Source organism: Periplaneta americana, chromosome 3, assembly GCF_040183065.1.
Source record: "Periplaneta americana isolate PAMFEO1 chromosome 3, P.americana_PAMFEO1_priV1, whole genome shotgun sequence".
In the NCBI taxonomy this organism is placed as follows: Eukaryota; Metazoa; Arthropoda; class Insecta; order Blattodea; family Blattidae; genus Periplaneta; species Periplaneta americana.
Window position 1 is genome coordinate 170,882,969 of NC_091119.1, and position 12,875 is coordinate 170,895,843.

Here is a 12,875-nt window from a genome sequence, read left to right on the forward strand (position 1 = left end):
ACGGGATGACCGCCATCTTGTCCGCATGACCGTGACGGACCATACAACTTCATCAACAGTATTGAGTCGACGTAGAAGTATACTGCAAAGAGTGTGGACCTGTCTGTGTCAACGGTTCGTCGCCGTCTTTTGAGGGCTGAACTAGTGATTCGCATGCCGTTGCGTCTGCTTTCATTGTCCAGAAACCATCAACGCCTCAGACTGCAATGGGCACGTGAACATCATCACTGGCGTACTGAGTGGCAAAATGTAGTGTTTTCGGATGAGTCCCACTTCAACTTGAGTCCAACTTCAACTTGATGGACGCGTATGTGTTAGACGATGGAGTTCACTAACTAGGTATTTTCAGTCCATTGCAGAGTGCTGCATTGGAGTTAAATCGCTCACTTGAACTCGGTCGAGTGTCGCACCCTCGACTGAGATACGATCGGTCGTGATACGCTCGTAATAAATAGAAGCACAGTACAAGGTCATCTCACCGACATGTCTTATCTTGTATGGAAGGCGACAGATAAGATACACATATGTTTTGCTCACACGGTAAAAATAAGGCTTTATTTTCTGCGTTTATAACAAACGTTTAATGGAACAGTCAATGGAACGTATCAAAACAGGAACATGAAGTTATCAATAAAATAGTATGAAAAACTTCGATATACTGTTATTATTGCTAATTAATAATTATTCAATATTTGATTTACCACATATATAATATAATAGAGAGTGTTCCGCCTGTATACTGCGACAATGTAGAAATGTTTTACAAAATATTATTGATATAGCAGTAGATTAATAACAATAATAGTACGGAGATAACGTCACAGAAAATATAATAAAACGAATAATCATGCTGCACAACTGTTACAGACGCAAGGATTGATACACTAATTGTTAGAGATTATTATTATTATTATTATTATTATTATTATTATTATTATTATTATTATTATTATTACTAGAAAACTTGATACAGTTCTTGCATTATCGTGATTGTGTTCTCCGTTTATAATAATTAAATTTACATCCAATAAGTTAACATCTATCAGATGTGGCAAAAACATAATCACTCCTGTGTGTGGGGGGGGGGGACATTTACCTACAACACTTATATTACATTTTAAAGCAAGTTTTGTAGTTTTACTATGGAGAGGTTAGTTAAACACTGCAAAGTTTTGAAATGATAAACTTCTATGATGTTACTACACAATTCATCACTGTAACAAGAACGAATGTCTAACGCTCGGCTTACACCGTTCTAGGATTTATCTCTCGTGACAATTTTACCCATCATGCATGTGCGCTACGTATCGGATTATGCTATGAACAACTTGGCGCTCGAGCGAAAACGTCCGATGCAGTCCTCTGGTCCATTGGCTGTGTTGTATGAGACAATTTGTTCTTTGAAAAAAAGGTAGCATTTGTAATATGAATAACATACAGTTATTCATTTGAAGTGTATATTCAATATGACAGTTCTCGGTACTAATGACGCTGCCGACAAACTTTATCCAACACTCATAAGGGAATCCATTTTATTGTTGTTAGATTACTTTAAATATCAACTTGACGTAAGTGAAAACCAGAGGGAATTTATTGGTACCTGTTATAAAAGAAAATGTGACATATGAATGAAATGAGGCATGGACTCAAAGTGCTCTGTCAATTCAGGTTTCTGTAGTTTATTGCATTGAAGTAATAAAATGTAAATGCAGACACAGTAAATAAAGTGCGGTACATTGAAAGGAAATCTTAGAATTTAGACACGAAGAAAATAAGATAGTCGTATACAGTAAGTACAGTCCGGGAGATTTAAAACTGTACTGCCAAGAATAAATTTTTTAACTTCTGCAGACGCGATTTTATGTCTTTCTGGTCTGTTGAGAATAATTTCTCTGTCTCGTATGTTAAAATTGTGACTTCCAGTTTCTTCACAGCGAAACAATGCCCCAGTCTATCATGAAAGCAGTCAATTGACTTTCTCACAGTTTCAGGAGTGATCAGTTCCAGCTCATTACTAATCCTTAATTTAAGGTCTTCAATACTGTTCGGTCTAGCACGATACACCATGGACTTTAATAACCCCACAGAAAGAAATCCAATGGGTTGAGGTCAGGTGATCTAGCTTTTCTTCCAATCCATCTACCAGGGAACATTCGATTGAAGAAATTCATTACGTACCATAATGTGGAGGTGCACATTGTTTTGTTTGTTTCTTGGCCCACTCTACATGAATACACACATTTATTTTGTGTTACATTATTATCTAAGGATTTGAAAGAACCATAACATTTACAAGAGAGTGTTCATCATTTATGCTGAGTCAAACGTCTATTTCTATGTAAAATTGAATGGACATTTCAAATATGTAAAATTTAGTATAGAGTGCTATTTAAAAAACTGTTATTTTTTTTGCCACTTTCTGTAAATTAATCAATACTTTTGTGAGACTACTCCCATAGGTTTTAGCTAGATATCTCTAACAACTTATGTTTTTTTTTTTCATAAAATGTGTGTATATATATATATATATATATATATATATATATATATATATATATATATATATATATATATATAAGAGTTATTAGCAATGTTCCATACTTAATTAACATACTGTTTAATCAATTTCATGAATATTATATATGTGATGTCATTTTCATAACTTATATTATTTCAGGAGATTTTGACAATACGGTATGCAGCTATATGAGATTTATTGCTTGATATATCTAGCACATAACACTGTTTGCATTAGCTTTTATAGCTCCGGATTGAAGAATTTGAAAAAAAAAAATCTTATCTGGAAAGCTATGTCTTTTCTGGATATAAAAATTTACAGCGAGATTTCTCATTTCAAATGGAACATATGGGGGAAAAATCGTTATGAAAATCGATTATCATTTGATGAGCATTCCTTGTGAGAACGATCTTGGAGCGACAATGTACCTTCCCCTTAAAAGCCAAATAATATAGATAAAAGAGTATATCATGATTTGGAACTTTTAATCTAATGCAGTCATCGGCAGAATTGTACTCACGATGACATCAGGCAATACAACCAGCAATACACATGACGTCGCATGGTTGTGGATAGGGTTGAGGGCCCACTAAGACATCAGTGGCATGCAGCCATCACAAACTTCATATTTACTGTCCCGTAACATTCAAGGTGCCACAGAATTCTAAGTTTATGTCACAAGAGTCAATCTCAAGATAGCGAATAAACTTTCATCTTTCAGCCGCGATCTTTGTTTTGATTCTGCAAGTTTCCGCTTTTAAAAAAGGAAAGAAAGGTTTGCAACTGTAAGTGGAACCAAACATAGCCGTTACATTGGAGGCAAATAAGCTAGGGGAAGCATATTTTTCCGTAGGCAGAATTTTAAAGAAATTTAAACCACACATGTCTTTGCACCGCGTTTGTAAACATGTATCACTCTGTAAATCAGCTACTACTTGCTGCTTTTGTGGCTAACCTTGTTTATGTCTATGGTCAAAGGATTCACAAAAAGTAAGAAATCATTTGCACTATTTTTAAAATCACCGGATCTCCGTTGTTTAAATTCTGTTTTTAGATTAAAAGAGCATAATTATTTAAATTTGATTCAGAAATATCAGAAAGAGATTGTAAGCATGGGAAATGATAACTGTTTTCCCCTCATATTTGATTTCCAGACGTATGGGCGAATTCAGAAATGTTTATAGAGTGTTAGTTGGGAGGCCAGAGGGGAAAAGACCTTTGGGGAGGCCGAGACGTAGATGGGAAGATAATGTTAAAATGGATTTGAGGGAGGTGGGATATGATGGTAGAGACTGGATTAATCTTGCTCAGGATAGGTACCAATGGCGGGCTTATGTGAGGGCGGCAATTAACCTCCGGGTTCCGTGAAAGCCAGTAAGTAAGTAAGTAAGTATTTGATTTCCAGATATATATCATTGTAATGAATGATAGCACCACATCGTACATATCTACTACGTTTTGCTATTTCCCTTCGTACTGCAAATTAGGATTTATAATGTTCATAAATACTTGTGATCTTTTGATGTTGTTTATGACATAGGCTATATTATAATGAAGTTTAATATTGTGTTGATAAATGCCCTTTAAAACTTTCGAGCACAATTAACGCATATTATTGTTTCCATAAGCACAAGAAAAATACGTCTCCTCCCATTCTTCTTTAAATACACGTTTCCTACCTCTGGACAGAGCCATGCTTAACTAGCTACAGTTCATCACTTTAATATTCGGGCAGCTTGTGTTTCCCCCACTTTTAGGTTTTAGTTTTTTCACCTGAACAAAAATATGAACTGCAATTATAGAATATGATTTGACAGATTGGTACTATATTTATATTTAAAATATTAGAATTCTAAATCATTATATGTTTGTGTTACGTTTTTTATTTTATGCATATCGAATGATTATACTCCACTTTAAAGTTCGGGCAACTGCTGATTGTACACATTTCTTCCTTTGTTTAGGAGTCTTACCTCTCCTCTATTGCTGTATTCAGTTTCTGTAAAGCCAGTGGCAATAGTGTACACACAGCACTAAAATGGGACGCAAAGGAATAAGTACGACATTTGAACAACGCCAGCTTGTGATTTTTCATCACGCAAAAGGTCGCTCTCAAAGACAAATTGCACAAACATTGTAAATGTGCGAAAGTACAGTTCATGATATCATAAGACACTATGAAAAAGAGGACAGAATAGATTCTACATCTCAAGAAGGTCTACCAGAAATTCTCATCAGAAGAGAAAAAAGTCTTCTGAACAGAAAAATCAAGGTAGAACCAAAATTGAGTGCATCGGAACTAACCGCCTAACTTAACCAAGAAAGAGGATGGTCTGTGCACCCTGAAACTGTGCGTAGACATGGTAAGGAGAGTAGGATACAATGAAAGAGTGGCAAGGAAGAAGTCGTTTATTAGGGAAAGTATAAGTACACGTAAGAATGATGAAAATTGGTGACGGAGTGTAATATTTTCAGATAAAAGCAAGTTCAACGTGTTTACATCGGATGGAAGAAGATAACTTATGTTTGGTGGAAACCGAATGAGGAACTCAATTCTAAGAGCATAAAACGAACCGTATAACATGGTTGTGAAAATGTCAAGTTATGGGGTTGTTTTTCTTCAGCTGGAGTCGGAAAAATGGAATTTATGAAACACACAATGAATCATATGAATTATTTGAATGCCCTGAGGAATAATTTACACAGTAGCGCAGAGAAACTAGATATCAGAAATATTTTCTGTTTGCACCAGGACAACGGTCAGAAACATAGGCTTATAATGTGAGGGCATGGCTACTTCATAATTGTCCAAAAGTGATCTCCGCTTCACCGCAGTCACTGATCTCAATCCTATTGAGAATTTGTTGCAGGAACTTGATGCCAAGGCTAGAAATTTGAAAGAAAGAACTCGGGAGAGGACTCATAGAACAATTGGACAAAATTGATCGTGAAAATACGGAAAAATTAGTTGCCTTCCTGCCGAAAAGACTGGAAATTCCGACAAAACAGAATGACATCACCAAATACTAGGGCTTATTAGTCACAAGCGTGAGCTTATATTTTATTTTATTCAATTTTGTTTTATATTTTGCCCGAATATTAAAGTGGCTGTGATAAATATATAGCAAAGAAAAAAAAACACTTCAGTTAATGTTATATTGTAATATAGAATTATTGTTTATTATGTTATGAGATGCAACACAAGTAGAAGTTTCATTTTATTTCTTGTGATACAATTTTGTTGTATTTAATTTCTCTGAACCCGCATAAAACTGATTAAATAGCAGTTGCCCGAATATTTAAGCGAGCCACTGTATATGTTACGCCACTGGTAGCTGCTTGTACAATGTACCTGCAAAGGATTGGTAGGGAGGGGGATGTGTATTCCTTGCCTGCCACTGCAACGCTACTTACAAGGGAAGGGTTTCGGCTCGAACAGGAATTTCGGATCCAAAATTTGTATACAGGCCCATCTTTACATCTCTGTAAAGCTCCCAAAAGCATTCGTTTGTGTAATGTGTGGTTTGTCTGTTAGAGCACTGTACAAGTTGAGGGGTGGGGAGAGCACTGCACAAGTTAAGGGGATGGGACACCTTACCCGTAAGCCTAGCCTAGCCCAGAAACTAGTGCGAGTGATAAAAAGGTCTAAAGCCCATTTAAGAACATTTTTCTTCAACGTTCTGTCTGAAAATATTGCAGCTAATAAAAATTGTACACTGTTGTGAGAGTCATTGAATGCGCACAAGGACACAACCTTAATAAATGAATCGTTTCAAGGCTAGGACATGGAATGTATGATCATTCCACCTAAAAAAAACTAAATATTTTCAGCCTCTGAATATCTATTTCCTTAGACAATACAAAATATATGCTCGGAGGATAACAGATTGCATAAGGACTCTTGCTGAGAATCCAGAACTTAACTTGGGAAATCGAGTGTTTATAATGAAAATGCACTCTGTTATTTATAACCAGTTGTCTGCTCCATTATACCGCCCTATGCTTCAGTATTCCTGGCAGTCAGCTGGTTAAGTGAATCCTGAACAAACCTCGGACTTCAAAAATGTAATTCAGGTGGCATTTGATTTTTCAGCAATCCAGTTTGGTTCAGAAGATTGTTCAGGTGTTGCTTCTGCGTGTTGTGCTTATTGCTCTGCTCCATGCTGTTTCATGCATTTTATAGAGAATCCTCATGTACATTTTCAATGAAGTGTATTGACCAATACCAACCAAACGATGAGTTACACAAATGAATGCTTTTACGGACTTCATCACCATTGTGAGGTAAGCCTCTGTGCAAATTTTTAACCAAAAATTCCTGTTCGAACCGAAACCCTTCCCTTGTTAGTAATGGGCATCGCGATGACATTTCTGTCGACGGCTGATCTAATATTATACTTGATACTTGGGATTTCAACACAGTGCTTAATGTTTACTTAGTATGCTAGTATCGGGAATTTCAATTGTATATATGCATGCTGTCAAATTATATTGCTATATTGAAGTACATATTGTAATATATGACAGTGACTTTTTATCCCGCCTTGAGAGGTGGATTTTGATTCCAATCCGGAACGCAGATTGAACCTCGAAACAGATGTTAAGCTGTCTGCCGCACCGACAGCAAGGGACTAACGACTCTCGCTTCCAATTTTCTTCATCATTAATCACAAGCAGAACCTGGTGACATCACAGAGAACGTCTACAGCTCACTTCATATCCAGACACGGGACGGCGAATTTAAAAATGCGTCCTAAATGCTATTAGTTTTATGTCACTCGCTTTCGCATTCGACGAAAGGCAGGAAAGAGGTGCGAATTGAGTGATGGTTCTTTTTCTATATGTTGCTCTTGAACGCACATGCAAACAAACTTGTGTGTGACTGTAAGAATTGGGGTAACATTCAAATGAAAGTACAAGGTTTCCAGGTGTCTATTCCAGACTTAAACTTTTCAACTTTTCACTTTGCAGTTTGCACTTTTTCATTGCAGATTGTGTTTCAATATCACTTTTCAAAACTAGTTCACAAAGTGAAAAGTGGAAAGAAAATTTAGAGGAAACTTTTAAAATATATTATTACTTCTCTTCCACCAATACAATAATTTTGGATTTTGAAGTGCAAAGTGATATATTCAAAAGTAAATGGGATTTTTGCAAAGAACCTACTCCCTTTGCCATTAAAATGAAATTAATTATATTCGGTGTAGTTTTGCTTTGGATTCAAAATAATTTAGAGAAGTAGTATGATAAGCAGGAAAATTTTAGTGTTAAGGATGGAGATACAGAAAAATTGTGAAATGTAATATTCTTTTTCTCAGAAATGAATATTTCTCTAACACTGAAATCTCATATGCTCAACATACACCATTTCTATAATTGTTTACTAATTTTAAATATAGTGAAACCATTTCCGTCACGGTAAATATCTATACTACTTGACAACCATAACTTATGCCCTCAAGAAAATCTTTAACTAATTTAACCAAAAAAAAAATACTTATATTCATTGTATAACCGCGGATGCTGGCACACATTTTACCGATAATAAAACAAAATTACCAAATCAAACTTCCATAAATTTACGAAACTTATTACTGCGAATTAATAATAAATTAAATAATCATTAAGACAAATATGATTATAAATCACGTAAAAACTTACTTCCAAAATAATTTAAAAGCAAATTAATAAGCAAGAATAAAACTCATTAAATAATATCATAAAATAAAAATTGGATCTAAATAAAATACTGAAGATAATATCTAATAACAAAAAAAGTAAAAGCCGAAATTCTCCATACATTTTAACCAACTCAACTTTCAACTTTCACCATCTCAACTTTCTTCATCTTCCTAACTCTAACTCTCGATTCTTAAAATAAATATTAAGAATCATGGAACAAAAAAAAAAAAAACCTGAGGGATTGACCCTCAGTGTACTATAAAATTATCTCTTCTCTTTAATAGTAACAGTATAACGTGAATATGTCAGGAGAAAATCCACAAACGATTAGGGAAAACATGGAAATTTTACTTGAAGCAAGTAAAGCGATAGGTTTGGAAGTAAATTCCGAAAAGACAAAGTATATGATTATGTCTCGTGACCAGAATATTGTACCAAATGGAAATATAAAAATTGGAGATTTATCCTTTGAAGAGGTGGAAAAGTTCAAATATCTTGGAGCAACAGTAACAAACATAAATGACACTCGGGAGGAAATTAAACGCAGAATAAATATGGGAAATGCGAGTTATTATTCGGTTGAGAAGCTTTTGCCATCTACTCTGCTGTCAAAAAATCTGAAAGTTAGACTTTATAAAACAGTTATATATTACCAGTTGTTCTTTATGGTTGTTAAATTTGGACTCTTACTTTGAGAGAGGAACAGAGATTAAGAGTGTTTCAGAATAAGGTGCTTAGGAATATATTTGGGGCTAAGAGGAATGAAGTTACAGGAGAATGGAGAAAGTTACACAACGCAGAACTTCATGCATTTAATTCACTGAAATAAAATTAATTAATCAAAATAGATTACATTGCAATAAATTAAGAGTAATTTAAAATTAATTGAATACATTGGAAATAAATTAGTTCAATTAAGATCGCAGTGTCGAGGTGGTTATACGGTATGTCACACCAGTCCACGCTCAGTGTGAGTGGGTTATTCACATCAGATTGGAGCAGATGCGGTGCGATCAACACGAACATTTGCTCAGCCCACGGTGTTAGGTCCATGGGCGTGAATTTGAACTGACACTGGGTGAGACCCTGGTGTACCAGCATAATGCGGAAGTACTGCGTGAAGTCTGCAGCCAGGTAGTGCCACTCGAAACTTCTGTCCAGCAGCCAGATCTTGGGGTCCTCTCGTTTTAGATCGGATTCGCACTCGCTCTTGTGAATGTACACCAGACACACCTTTCCGATGCCTTGGCAAGCGTCCAGTTCGAAGATCTTGCACTTGATGCCGAAGTTGGGGCGCTGCCTGGAGTCGTCCTGCTCGCTGCAGATCTCGATGTCCAGCAGCCTGACATAATTAGGAACATTAAATCCAGACGTTTGAGATGGGCAGGGCATGTAGCACGTATGGGCGAATCCAGAAATGCATATAGAGTGTTAGTTGGGAGGCCGGAGGGAAAAAGACCTCTGGGGAAGCCGAGACGTAGATGGGAAGATAATATTAAAATGGATCTGAGGGAGGTGGGATATGATGATGGAGACTGGATTAATCTTGCGCAGGATAGGGACCAATGGCGGGCTTTGTGAGGGCGGCAATGAACCTTCAGGTTCCTTAAAAGCCATTTGTATGTAAGTATAACTAATAATTGAAACACTTTTCTTAATATTTCAGTGACATTTTGCGTGCAACTGTATTTGATTATTGTGTTAAAACCTACCTATAACCATTAGGTTAACACTTAAAGTATATTTTTGAAAAAAATATTTTTAACCTAATACAATTAAAAAAAAGGAGACTTCAAAGCTAAATCAAAATTTAAAAAATAATATTTCTAGTGAAGACATTGTAAATATTATAAGAGATAACGTTCATACGACATTAAGGAATAAACAGAAAAAAAGAATCACATAGAAATATTATATTTGTGGAATGTATAAAAATGGCATTTCAATGCACAAAATTCAACTGCATTTTGAATTTATAATTAGCTGTAACGTGTAACAGTTATACTCAATCTGAAATTAGTATAAAATTTCAGAAATTATGTATATTGAGCACATAACATTTCAAACTTGCTGAGAAAAAATATCGAATTTGACCAATTTTTCAGTACTCTCCCCTTAAGCGATTCAAATCAAGTGAGAAAGTATCCAAAAAAGATTATATGAAAACAGAAAAGAGTAGCATATATAAAAACAGAATAAATTTCCATAACTTATGTTTGACTCAGTTCTGCAGATATTTCGAATTACACTAACTTAAGCAGATTCGGTACGTTATTGTAATAATTTGATCTATTCTAGAACCAAAAAAATCTGAAAAACAATGTTACCGTCTTCACTGGCTAGGAAATGGAGCTCTACAACATGCAGTTGCAATTGCTACCAATATGGTAAGACTTTACAGAGTGAAATGGAAAGTGTTAAGTTGTCTCTAATTTATGAATAAACAGAAAAACTGTATAGGCCTAATTTTAATGATTTTACTTGAATGTTTATTATGGATTTACCACATCTTATGGTTCTTTAATGACGCTCGCAACTGTCGATGTTATATCAGTGTCGCCGGTGTGCCGAAATTTTGTCCCACAGGAATTCTTTTATGTGCAAGTAAATTTACTGCCATCGATCTGGACCTGGATCGAACCCGCAACCTCAGGCACAGAAGGCCAACACTCTACCGATTGTGCTACCCAGGCCGACAACGTTCATTTTCATAATATTCACTATAAATAAGTTATTTCGAGACATAGACTCCGAAGGACGCTACATGATAACTGGTTTACACTTTAACTAATCTCTATAGAAAACTCAGTCTTATCCATTAAGCGTAGAATACCAACCTTTCCTTTAAGTAATGTGTTGCAACCGCGCTTGTGTTTTTGTAACTGTCGTTTGCAGATACGCTTCACTGACTCCTACCTGGACAGATACTACGCCTTTCTACTGGTTAAGCTATGAGTGAACGAACAGTAAAAAAAGAGATGCGATTCTCTTCATTTCTTGCAAGGTGGGAACGTCCTTCGTCGGTTATTACAAGTTTAATTCTTCCTTCTAAATCGCCTACTCAGACATTACGATGGAATGAAAAAGAAAATGTGGTCAGAGGGGGTTGTATAACAGGTTTATGTATCACGCATGAGGGATGCAACAGTGCTCGAGGGACAGAGAACAGTAGACATAAACGGGGGAATCAAAGCGGACGGCTGCTTCAGAATTATTTCCCATTCAAAGCTCTCCGTTTATGATCCACTCCTTTAGAGACATCGCAGAATGGCTATTACTGCACGGTAGTAAACCTTCCAGATGTGTGAGACTAGATTCATGGGTAACTAATCTGGTTATAAATAGTCCCCATATGAAACTCGAAGAAATACCGCGCTCACAAATTTAATGTACGAAACATGAGGAGAAGATTGACCTGCAATGAATCTGAACACACTGGGATGGAAAGGAACCTTCAAGAGATATCACGGTCTGTAATATACCGAGGGGAATGGGAAGCTATTCTTCATAGAGAGTTCAGTGATAAATGTAAACAGAGTGGAAAGAAAGAGGATTATCCTACTGTATCTCTCACTCTATTCTTTCTTTCTTTCTTTGCTGAGAAAAAAAGTATGTAGTGCTATACCTTATATTAGTATCTATTCTTTTCTAGAGTCTATTATTATAAGTCTTTAGTCTTACATATTACAAGTGTACTGCCAGTAATAGAAACAATATTATCGCTAGGCCTACTTGAAGGTGTTTTTCCCAAATTTTAAAATAATCACTACCTGCTTTCAAAGAAATGGTCCCAAAAACTTCCGCAAAATTTAGAGTAACTCTGTGCAGCATTCAGTCCTTGTTCTACTGTCGAGTGCTCGTACTTCATAATTTCTATCCAAAATATCTTCCACGGGTGTCAAAAGTGCTTTACTAAGTATCAAAAATATTATTAAATAATTGATCAGTTTGAGAAAAGAGAAATCGCGGCTCTTCTAGCATCAGAATACGAGATTGGCATTACAAATGTGCGCAACTTAATTAAAAACAAGAATTAAGTGTATACAATCAGTAAATCTACAACAAGAAACCTATACTATTCCTATCTTTCCACAAAGATTCAACGCAAGAAATTTACTTGGCCCTTATAAAATTATTTTTGACAACCGGACTTAAATTATTACCGGTAAACTTCTGATTCACTATCTATCATGTTAAACAAAAGATGACGGTAGAAATTATGAAACTGTATTACGTACTTAATTTACGAAAATATTTTATGATACGGATTATCCGACTTTTTCGATTAACCGTTTAGTCCACTCCCTTGATTACCACGGATAATAGAGGTTGTACTGTATTTGTCACAGTTACAGAACAGATAATTGCCAGCTAATTTCGTAAACAATATTTAAGATAGACCTACGTCCTGATCCAAAGTATACAGTAGACCCTAGTTAATCTGAAACAGGATAAACCGAACATTCGGTTAAATCAAAGAAACTGTTTGGTCTCACTTAATATTTGAGGAGAAAAATTCGCTCCGGCGCCGGGGATCGAACACGCGTCATTGGTTCTACGTACCAAGCGCTCTGACCACTGAGCTACGCCGAATTCAATCCACAGCACCGGATCGAACCTTCATCCTTCGATGTTTCCCTTTGTGGCCTGACTCCAAGTCAGGCATATATGTTGA

The 12,875-nt window shown here is 35.8% G+C and overlaps 1 protein-coding gene across 1 annotated transcript in view; it reads right to left on the reverse strand.

Annotated features, from left to right (window-relative positions):
- LOC138697072 (KH domain-containing, RNA-binding, signal transduction-associated protein 2-like) overlaps positions 1-12,875 on the reverse strand; it is a 619,870-nt gene that overhangs the window by 447,996 nt on the left and 158,999 nt on the right. The window lies entirely within an intron of this gene.